This window comes from Rattus rattus, chromosome 2 (genome assembly GCF_011064425.1).
Source record: "Rattus rattus isolate New Zealand chromosome 2, Rrattus_CSIRO_v1, whole genome shotgun sequence".
In the NCBI taxonomy this organism is placed as follows: Eukaryota; Metazoa; Chordata; class Mammalia; order Rodentia; family Muridae; genus Rattus; species Rattus rattus.
The window spans coordinates 121174167-121186066 of NC_046155.1; positions in this window are offsets into that span (position 1 = coordinate 121174167).

The window sequence follows — 11900 nt, forward strand, 5'->3', positions numbered from 1 at the left end:
CTTGCTGGTGGACTGGTTATGTGATTGGACGCAAGCCCCTCATCTTCGCTGACCCTGGATGCTCCCACTTCCTGCCCAGAGCCTTGTCAGTCAGTAGGGCCCGCCCCGTGGTTCTGTCTCTCAGCCATACCTGCATCCACACTGCCCTCGGCGTTTCATTTTCTCCTCAATTTTACCTGTGCTAGCTTTGCCTCATTATACAGAACACAACTTTCTTGAGGCTGAAAAGCAACACTTACTGGACAGGGTTAACTAGTATGGGGCCTGGATCTACACAAAACAGTATGTAACATCTCCTCACTCAGTAGATGGAGACTGGATTAGGCAGACTGGTGAGCTAGGAAGACCTGCAGTGGACCAAGGTGTTCAGTGTCTTTAGTGTAAGTCTTTGAGAAACGAGTAAGTTTACTGGTTCCTCCAGCCACCATCCTCTCTCTAGCCACCTCTGCAGGCTAATCTCCAACGGATCCTTTCCAATTGCCACCCACCCATGGAGAAACCTACCCTGAGGTCTGTGCATGACCGTGGTGGCATGTGTCATTGACACTGGAATTTCTAATCTTGCATGGGGAAGGACCCTGTGAAGAGGGAACAAACCTTAGTTTGTTCATTTCCTATGGATCTCAGATAGACAAGGTGGGGTGGTGGGTGAAAGGGGGAACAGGAAGCAGATCTCAGCTCAGTCTTTACTCATTGTGGAACACACAGGACTGTTTGCAGTCTTTGCATGTGTAAGTTGAAGACCTCAAGTGCACGTTCATGTGTGCACGGGTTTGCATATGCATACTCTCACACGTGTGCTCATGCACACACACACACACTCATACACACTCACACTGGAAGTTAAAGTTATTTTTCTTGTATGTCCTTGTTCTCTCCTTCCCTCACTTTCTCTCCCTTTCCCTCCATCTCTCCCTCCTCTCCTCTTTGATTTTCTCATTCCCAATTTATTATGTACACTATTCTCACTGAAACACCCTAAGTCCAATTCCACAGATGCATGCTGCTTTCTAGTTAACTAAGTGAGACCTCTTCCAACGCATCATCCGTGGGGTGGGGGCTACTGCAGATAAACCAGTCAAGGCCACAGTTTGGTCTCCCTAGAGAAGCTCTGGACTGAGAGGGGCCAACAAATGAGAAGGAGGGGCTTTCCTCTCTCAGAATAGCTTATGGGTCAGGCAAACCTGAACCTAGAGTCAGTACATATGAAAGAGGGGTACTGAGCCCTGACCTGGACCCTGACTAAAATGGACTTTGAACATCCAATTTGCTTTTCTTCTTTGAGAGAAGATCTCATGTAGCACAGGCTGGCTCTGGACTTATCATATAGTTGAGTGTAACCTTGAACTTCTGATGCTCCTGTCTCTAACTCTGAGTGCTGGATTTACAGGTTTGCACTACCATGCTCAGTTTATATGGTGCTGGAGACTGAACCCTGGGCTCTGTGCGTTCTAGGCAAGCTCTCTATCAGCTGAGCTGTATCCCCGCCTGAGCCTCTAATTTTCCATTTTTGGAAAAGGGAGACTCTCGGCCCTGGAATTCTCTGAGATTCTATATGCTAACTTCGTGCAGTCTAAGAGGCTCTGACATCTGGGGACAGAGTAAGTTTCATGACTCCCTTTCATGGACTTCTTGGTTAGGGGCCTCCTCTGTTTTCAGCAGCCGGCACTACAGACAAAGCCCATTCTCTGGGAGAATTCCGCACACGTGGGATGATTCTGGTTACCATTTAGTGTAGTGAGGGACAGGAGGAAAGTCGGGTGGTGAGGGCATGAGGGTCCTGCTGTGTCTACGGACTGCAGGGTGAAGATGAGGGCAGGAGACACACTCAGGTGGTAGCACTGGGGGCGGGGAACAAGACACAGAAAAGTGACTCCTGGCTGGCCGGCTGCAGCTTTGGTTTCTGCTAATGTGGACTTGGCCTTGTCTCCCTTTGTGCTCTGCTGGCCTCTGGTCTGGCCCCTTCGCCAACCTCCTTTCTACTACACAGTTCTGTCCATGCACAGTATTCTTCCCTCAGCTCTACTCTGACTAGATCTAGTCTGCCTGACCTACTCTGACTCTTTTTTGAGTTCTGGCACAAATACCACCCTAAGAAGATGTCCTAAAGACCTCAATAGGAAGCAGCCTTCCCTTGGCTGTGCCTTTTCTTGTCTTCGTTGTGGTGCTGATGGTGGAACCTATGGTCTCCTACAGTCTGTGTAAATGCTCTGCATCCAACTTCATTCTCAGCTCTCTTTCACTTCTTATCTTGAGATAGAGTCTTGCTATGTTACCTGGGCTAGCCTTAAACTCATTGGGTAGTCTACCCGGACCTTAAATTTATGATCCCCTGCCTCAGTCTCAAGAGTTCCTGGGATTACAGGCCTACACAACTAGGCTTGGCTGTTCTTTGACGTTTTCTGTGTGAAAACCAGTTTATGAATGGACACATCCTGGCTGGTGGCTTCTCTCTCACAGATGCTCTAGTCTATGAGGCCACGGTGCGGGGGGTGATTGCATGATGGCTCACAGGGAGGATGCAGAGGTTGGGGGAGGCTGCACTAATTCACAGGAGAGTGGCACTGGACTCAGATCTTGTTAAGTCACAGCCGTGACACTTGAACAGGAACACACGGTGCAGCCTCAGTTATTTAGCCTCCTTGAGGCTCTGCTTCCTACCTCTATAGAGCTGACAAGGCAGGATCGACCGCCTAGTCCAGGAGGGCTGAGGGAATCTAATGCGGGAAGCTGTGTGGCCTCCAGTGTGGTGTCTCCTTAAAGCTTATTCTCCCTCTGACAGAGTCCCTGCAGTGCATCCCCTCATTGCTGCATTTGACCTCACTGCACTGACCACGTACCATGGGCCTTGAGCCTTGGGCCTCTGCATCTAGGAAGCTCTCACCCAGTGTGTGCCCAGTTTTCATTTATAGGGTGCCTCCAAGTGCCTGGCCATTTAACCCTCAATGACAGCAGGCAATGGGAACACCCCTCGGGCTTGGCTCAGGCTTGTGACGTTCATTCATTCATTCATTCAGGTTGGGTATAGGATGTGACTTCAAATAAAACTGTAGGCCATAAATTAGGAGCCAATTGCTGCCACTTCTGTCTCCAGGACCTCCTTGGCTACCCAGGACAGCTATCGTGTCTCTCTCTACAGGGACTAGGGAGCATTTCCCAGTGAGGATCAACTTACATGATGGCCTCATGAGCAGTTTAAAGAGCTTTAAAGAGCCTGCTGTGTGTCAGGAATTGTGTTCTTAGCTATACCAAGACTATTTCTCATCCTTAAGGTCACCTTCCAAGCCAGGTATGGTGGAACATGCCCAAAACCCCTGCATTTGGGAGACAGAGGTAAGAAGATCATGAGTTCAAGGTCATCCTTGGCTACATAGTGAGATCTAGACCAGCCTGGGCTCCATGAGACTCAGAAAATAAAACAAAACCCAAAACAGACAAGGCACCTTGCAAAAGGTAAGCATAGCTGTCCTCTATAAACAGCTAATATCTGATCAGAGAGGTGGATTAACTCTCTCAGAGCCACACAGTTGGGAGTGACGGGACTTGGCCTGAAGCACAGATCCCACAGTTACAGATGTCCCCTCCCAGATTTCCAGTCTCACTCACTATTCAGTCAGCAAATTGATTTCAACCAGTGAGGAGATAAGGGACTATCATAGTTAAAAGAGAGGGGATGGCAGATAAGATGGCAGTCTGGAGTCTGCCTCTGTGTGAGCAGTGAAGGAGAGAGTTGGAATAAGGAACTGCACGCTGTATTCTAAAGAGAGAAATAGGAGATCTCAGAAACCCACCAAGAAAGCAGAAGGAAACAAGAAAAGATCAGGACAAAAAGGATTCACAACCCAGAGAAGTAGGTGAGTATATCCCGAGTCAGCTCTCATAACAGAGACACCGATGGAATCCCAGTATGTCTCCAGGCTGGAGGATGCAGGGCTACTGGAGCCTGCTTCTGCTGTTGCCGCTCCATGTCTGTAGATGGCAGCCGGCAAGCCAGCTTGCTCTGGGACCATCAACTCTTACAGAGGGGTCTTGCTGGGCTCTGAGTCCTCTCTTTTCCTGCACTTAAGTGCAAGTCACAAATCCACCATAGGACCATATCTATCATCCCAACATGGTGGCTCTCGTCAGCATCCACCAGGCTGACTGTATAAGAGTCAGAAGGTAGATGGCCACCGTCCACACCAACAGATTCCTAGCCAGGCTGCATATAGACAGGCCTTGCTGCTTTCCTTCTGGGGATGTCAGGGTGTCCCAAAGTGTTTGTAAGGGATACTTTGTTTGTGGAGGGAGCACAATGGAAGGCTGAAGGAGTGGACCCTAAATACTTGAGAAGACAACGATGACTTCTCTTGACTCCCTCCATCCCACAGATACATATCCCACTTCTAGTATCTCTTGACTTGGCTACACTGCGATAAGGCATAGGATGGGCTTCACCTTCCTGGAGTCCACCCTGAATCCAGATCCATACAATTTGCTGAATCAGCCTCTTCTCCATTTCCCAGAAGACAGTGCCTTATGGTGGGAGATGGGTTCATTCAGAATATAACATGGGTTATACCTTGTCTCCAAACCTGCTACCTTGGTGGTCATGGGCAAGTTTCTTATCACTGGCTGGAATTTCCATGGGTGGGAGGCAGGGGAATGACTTCCTGTAATAACCTGCTCTAAGATGTCCTTTCATCCTTTTAAACTACCCTGAGTCTCTCGGGCCCCTGCGTAATCAGATGCTGCTGGGAAGGGGACAGGGCATTGGGAGAAAGGGGGATGGCACCAAATGGGTCTCTTAAATGAGTGAGAGGTGCTGAGCATAGGGCAGATGGCATCCAAGAGAACTTGGCCTAGAGACTTCTTGGATACGAATGAGCATCCCAGAGTGAAGTGCAGCATTTTCTCATGCACCACACACTGTCCCCTGCTTCTGCTTGGACCACATGTGGCACCTCTAGCCCATGTGCCCCTGACTCCGGCTACCTGCTAGCCATGCCTTCGGCATACTGAATGTAGCTCTCTTTCTTCTTCCTGGTGCGCCCTTCCAGAACTTTCCATGGCTGTCCACTTTCCAGTACTCAGTTTCAGTTCAGATGTCCCCTTCCTTACGTATTCCTTCTGGATCACATCCATCTGTTATAGCGTGTTCATTCAATACACGTGGAGCACCCCAAAACTCACACATCACCTATAGAGTGCTCCTACTCTACTGCATCACATGCGGGGTACCTCTAATCTGAAAACTCAGAAAAGCTCCTGGACCCAAAACTGAGTACCAACACGAATTCTCCAGGTGCCAAACTTCTCACCATGAAACTGTGCTCCATGCCCAGTGTCAGAAACACCTTCAGGCTATGTGTAAGGCAGAAATGAAACAAATGAGTTCACTGTTTGGATTTAAGACCCACTTTCTATATACCTCATTATGCATATGCAAATACTCCCCCAAAAATCTGAGATCAGAAACTCTTTGACTCTTAAGCATACTCCATCGGTGCCATCACTTCAAATCATAGACTTTTCTTAGTTTATTTTTTAATTGTCTGTTTCTCTTACTAGGGTTATGTTTTATGAACTTCTGTCTGTTCTGACGACTATGCTATTCCTAGCGTCTAGAACCATGTTCAGCATATTAGGAACATTCAGTATTTGTTGAATGAATGAATGAATGAATGAATGACTCTTTTGGACTCATTCTGGGAATGGAAGTAGTGCTACTTAAGGATGGTGGTTACTCCTGAGTGTCACCTGTATCCCTTACCCTGGGGGAGCTTCAAAGCCTCTAGGGGTGTAAGCAGGACTATGGAGAGGCCTGGAAAATATATATGGCCTGGAGAAGATCCCTCTTACTCCTCCCCTGCTCAGAGGACTAGGAGTCAGGCAGGATGGGTCAGGGGTCACAAAGCAGCATTGAGAACAGGGCTCTATCCTGAGTAAGGCTGTCTTTCTGAGGAGTGAGAGGCCATGTCCAGGCACTGGGCAGAGGGAGTTCACGAGGTCTGGGCATCAGGGAGTTGCTTAAGGCCTTTCTGATTCCCTAGTGAATGCCTGGGGGAAAGTGGGCACAGAGTCAACCCATCAGCTTCTCCCCGCTGTCCCCACCCTCCCTGTGCTCACCTTTAGAGTCCTTGGAAATCTCGGAAATTCCTCTTGAATTAGAGGAGCTCTGGCTCCTGGCTGCTTACCCACCCAGGGCTACTCAGCTCTGCCCTGTTCTGTCTGTGGAAAGGACCCCAGTACCTGGGGCTGGCCTCTTCCTGTCTCAGCCTTCCACTCCAGCCTGGGGAACTCGGACGTTTTTGCTGCATTAATTTCAGACTTTGTGTAAATACGAGACTCGGGTCTTTGGAAAGGAGCGCCCTTCAGCCTAAACTTTCCATCGGGAATGCACTCCTTTCCCGGAGCAGGCATCTTGGGCCAAGAACTCAATTCCTGCTACTCAGTGCTCATTGCCAACCTGGCAAGACTAGGAGGTGTTGGGGGAGGGGCTGGGACCCAGAGTGACAACACTCTCGATGGCCTTCCTCCGTGACAGCTGGGCCCACACTTCCAAAATAATGTTTAATAAAGATTAATTAAAGCTGAGGGTCTTGATAGAAATTCCTGCTTGAAAGAAGCCACAACCAGATGTGTCGGGTGACAGCCAAGCTCCTGGGAAAAGCAGAGGCCACAGGCCTTGGATGTAGCTAAAGGAAAATTAGGGCCAATCAAACCAGTTCCTTCGCTTTTGAAACAGATGTGCAGAATCATGTTTAGTTTAGAGATCCAGTGGGGGCTGGGGAGGGGTTATGTGGAATCAAACCTCTTTCCGTGGACCCTAATTTGCACTTTTGATTTCAGATACTGGGAAAGACTTCAAATAGATCATCTGCTGAGCTCCTTTTGGGTTGCCTCTTCCTTTGAGAGCTGATGGGAGTCATGGACAAACTTCTATAGTGCCTATGCTTATGGGATTTTGAGTAGCCAATCAGGGTAATGCAGGGTGACTCCTTTGAGCAGTAGAGAATTGGCTCTGTCCAAGACAGAGCTTACTTCTTGCTGCCAGCTCCCAGGTGGTGAGCGCTTATCTGGGGGCCTTGGACCAGGCTGGGAAGTCTATATTAACAGTGAGATTTGTGCTGGAGATTTTGTGCCGTGAGCTGTCAACTTGTCTTCTGGAGGGACTGGAGACAGAGGTGGGTCACTTCTACATGACCAACCCCAACAAAAACCCCGGACTCTTCCCTGGTGCACCATTACATCATGTCCCATCCAGGACCGGTTGATGGTGGACAGTGGGCAGGGCCCCTACATCCCATGATAGCCCTGCAGAGAGACTGCTTTCTGGCCCTCATGTTTCATTCAGGAAGTGCCAAGCCTTTCTTGGGTTTCTTCACTCCCTCCCTTTCTCCTTCCTTTACCAGGCATCCACCATGCACAAGCTTCTGGTACAGGGGTAAGGGCTCTACAGACAGGTAAGTCTGTAGGAGGATGTAAGGTTAGACACTACACTGGGCTGGCCCTGAAGAGCCTCCCTGGAGCATTTAATGGAATTGGTGGTGGGAAGGCTCAGTGTTTTAGGGGATGACCCTGTCCCAGGTATGGGCAGGGAGGATACCATACCACAGCAAGATAGGATTCCATCTTTGCCAGTCCATCTTGTGCTGTAAGAAGTTCCCAAAGGACTGCTATCACGATCGGGTTCACCATTGTTCTTAGTCACAGCAGGAGCATATGCTGCCCAGAGGTCTGTTTGCCCTGGCAAAGAGACTTCATGGAGGAGGGACTGGATCTCACTCACCCTTGGCCATTTCTCCTCCAAGTCACAGCCCCAGCGCTGCCCTCAGAGTGTCCTTAGATGGAGGCTGGACCTCCCATGTTCGATTAAGATAGTCATACTATAAAATGAGCTATTTCAGCCACTTTAAGGACCCACGTTAACAGCCTCAAGTAGCCACCCTGTTGAGTTCCCATTGACTCCATCCATCGCCTGGACCTTTTTCTTCTCACAGAGCTGAAAGTCTGTATTGATTAAGCAACCAGCCCACATTTCTCCCTCCTCCTGGCTCTTGGCTGGTACCCTTTACAAAGGAGCTTGAATAGAAATTAGTCTCGAGAGAGGCTCACTGTCATAAGTTCTATTTTGGAATCGAGGGGACAGAGAGAGGTGTGGAGAGGTGATTAATCTGACGTCCCACAGCCGAGGAGCAGCAGAGTTGGAGTATAAATCAGATGGCTGATTCCATAGAGAGATCAAACGCACTGACCAGCTCCCTGCTTCCCACATATGCAAGGAGGTTACTGAAGAAAACACTGCTGAAATAGGAGTCATTAAAGGGCCTTGACCAAGTGTCACCCTTTGTTTATTTGCTATCTATCTATCTATTGCTTTGTCTGTCTGTCTGTCTATCTATCTATCTATCTATCTATCTATCTATCTATCTATCTATCTATCTATCTATCTATCTATCTATCTATGACTGTTCCTCCAGAGGACATAGGTTTGAATCCCAGCAAAAATACGTTGCCTCCCAACCATCTGTAGTTTTTAGTTTTAGGGGATCTGATGCCCTCTTCTGGCCTCCACAGGCATCAGGCACACACATGGTAGGCAGGCCTACATGTAGGCAAAACACTCAAACACATAGAATTAAAATAAGAATTTAAAAAGCAAAATAATGGATTGAAGAGCCGAGTCTACAGCCCAAGGGCAGACTACTCTAACAGCTGTGTCCATTTGGAGTTGGGGGTGGGGGAACCACTGGGTAAGAGACACACATTGAGCTCCTGCTACAGTGTTTTCAGACTGGTCTGTTTTAAAGTTGGAGGACCAAGGCACCTTCAGATGGAGAATAGAGGCCTGTGCCCTTAAAGGGGTGGAGCTTATCCCTGAGTCCTTCAGAGAATCAGGGCTTGAAGAGGAGCAGAGAGCAAAGAGCCCTCACAAGCTGTCTCCTCCTTGCATCTCCCCTGCCCAGCTATCCCCAGCACAGCCTCGTCCTCTGGCTGGCCTGCTTAGGCGCATGACCATCCTCAGAGAGGCTGTCAGGACCACAGTGTCCAAGAACCTGTCAGCAGGATGTCAGATCCGCTGCTCCTCTCCTCGGTGCTGCTGCTGCCTCTTCTCAAACCCTGTTTCATCCCTGAGGTTGGGCTCAGAGACAATGCTGACTTCCCTTCCCTTCCCTTCCCTTCCTTTTCCCTTCCCTTCCCTTCCCTTCCTTCCCTTCCTTCTTCCTTCCCTTCCTTCCCTTCCTTCCTTCCTTTCCCTTCCCTTCCTTCCCCCTTCCCTTCCCCTTCCTTCCCTTCCCTTTTTATTTTGCAACAGGGACTCAGGTAACTCAGGCTGTCCTAGGCTTCAATCTGTACCTGAGAATGGCTTTTGTTTCTGCCTCCCAAGTGCTGGGCACACCAGTGTGAAGCTCCATATCTGGCCCATGTGATGCTGGGGATTGAACCCGGGGCTTTTCGAATGATGGGCAAGCACTTCTCCAACTGAACTATATCCCTACCCTCCCTAGCTCTCCTTTTTAAAAATGACCCCCTCGGAATTGTGTTAAAATACACATATTATAAAATGAGTTATTTTGTGTCCACTTTAAGGACCCACGTTAACAGCCTCAAGTAGCCGCCCTGTTGAGTTCCCACTGGTTCCATCCATCTCCTGGACGGTTTCCTCTTCACAGAGCTGAAAGTCTGTATTGATTAAACAACCAGCCCACATTTCTCCCTCCTCCCGGCTCTTGGCTGGCACTCTTTACTTTCTGTCTCTGTGAATTTGGCTCCTACCTCTCCTCCTGCAGAGGGACATGGATAGCTCCCCCAATAGTTTGGAGATCCCCTCCCATTCCATCTCAATTGGACAACTATCACGTCTTTCCCGAGTCCCTTATATATCCTCTCCCCCACAAACAGGACCTTCTCAGGTGTTGTACTGCCAGCAGCAAGGGACATCACACACATTTCACAGAGGGGCTGTTTCTCTGTCAACATCGGTTCTAAAGCACCACAGAAGGCAAAAAGAAGGTTGATCAAAATTTTTTCCCTTAGAAATCTCCCAGGCATATGCCGTGTTGGGCACCACCATACTGTCTGCCAGTGATCCATCACAATTCATCTTTCTTCCATTTCCATGTCTGACTGTTGATTCTTTATCAAGGGCCATGTGGTATTTAAGATACCTATCATTCCACACTGGATGCTCACAGGAGAACCAGGGAACCAGAGCCAATTTCAAGCGGCAAGACCGGGTCTCTGGCTTACAGGGACACTGATCCATTGGAAGCGGTTGAGCCCTGCAGAGCTCAACGAGACCGAACTACTTCAGCTGCGCCACAGATTCATTTGAACTAGATGGGAGCAGTTGTGATCTTTTTTTCTCAGTGGAAAAATTCAGTGGCCGTGCAGTATCAGCAGCAGGACTTGGGCAAAGAGCTAGGACTCCCTGCACAGTGCTGACTAGAATTCCCTGCGGATAGTCTCACACCCACACCAGGCTCCTTGAGGACAAGGAAAACTCCCTACTCCTCTCCCGTGTGTCCTCTACTGTGACCAGAAAGAAGTTTGGAACAGGAAAATAATCAAGTATAGAAACTGGCATGTAGACATGTTCATGCTTGTATGTTAACCACAAGAGGCAAGCCACACCATAATATGTAGGCTATAACCCAATTTTATTCTCATGCATATTCATGAGAAGGAAAGAAACAGACGGAAATGTGACATTTGTTATCTTTGGGGTGGAAAGTTTAGAACAGACTTTTTTTTTTCACTCTAGTGTTTACCTTCCCCAAACTTTCTACATGGTTCTTTACTACTTTTGACAGGGAAAAGAGTTTCTAAATATAAAATAAAGGTTTAAATCCTTTGAAAAAATTTGCATCCAATGTCATCACAGGAGGAAATCGATTCTAGCCCTGGGGGCAATTAGGAGAACTGGAGTTTGTATGTCAAAACCAATGGACTTTTCAGTGACCAAGGTGGCAGCCAGTGGGGACAGTGGGCAGAGGGAAGGCGTGTCTTAATGGGTAAAAATAAGTATGCTCTCTGTCGCTTAAAACGCATGGGAATCTGCCCTGGGAGGTACAGGAATGATAATCTGAGTTCAAACCCCAAACCTACCTAAAAAGCAGGTGTGGTGGTGCGTGCTTCCAATCCCAGTGCTGGTGTGTGTGTGTGGGGTGGGGTACAGGTCCACCCCTGGGGCTCACTGGCTCGTCAGTATACCTGAACCTGTGAGTTCCAGGTCAATGAGAGACCCTGCTAAAATAACAAATTGTCTGGTAGCTGAAAAAATGACACCTGCTATTGACCTCTGGAATCCAGATATGAAGTTTTTGGCCACATAAAAGGGCTCCTCAAAGACCCTGACTGATGTGACCCAGGACAGGGCTAAGCCCCTGCTTCTTTCTGTTGCATGAGAACCAGCTTGAGATTGAGAAATTCTTCTTCTCCCTTAAGTGGAATGCTGAGTAGCCATGAGCTTTGGGACTCAGTTGGTCAAGAGTTCACATCCTGATCCCTTTGCCTATCAGCTCTGCCTCAGGCTCATCATCTGTAAATGGGACAGTTAGACTTACAATTCTAGTTCCTCTGTTTCATGGGTGGTAATATGCACATGGCTCAATCCCTGTCCTTGCTCAATCTTCTTTTAGCATTAAAGTATGGAATCCAACCCCCTACAAAGAGTTTCCCATCAAGAGTATTACATATTGACTGATGCCTTCCCTCCAAACAGACGTATTGAAATCCTCTTCCTTGGTAATTAGGAAACAATTTGAAGATACAATTAAGTTCAGACGAGGCTACTGAGATACAATGCAATATGGCTGATGTTCTTATAAGAGGGGGAGTTCCAGTCACTGAGTGACACCAGGAAAGACACTGGAGCCAGAGCCTCGAGCAGGGAAACAAGGCCTGCCATGGGACCC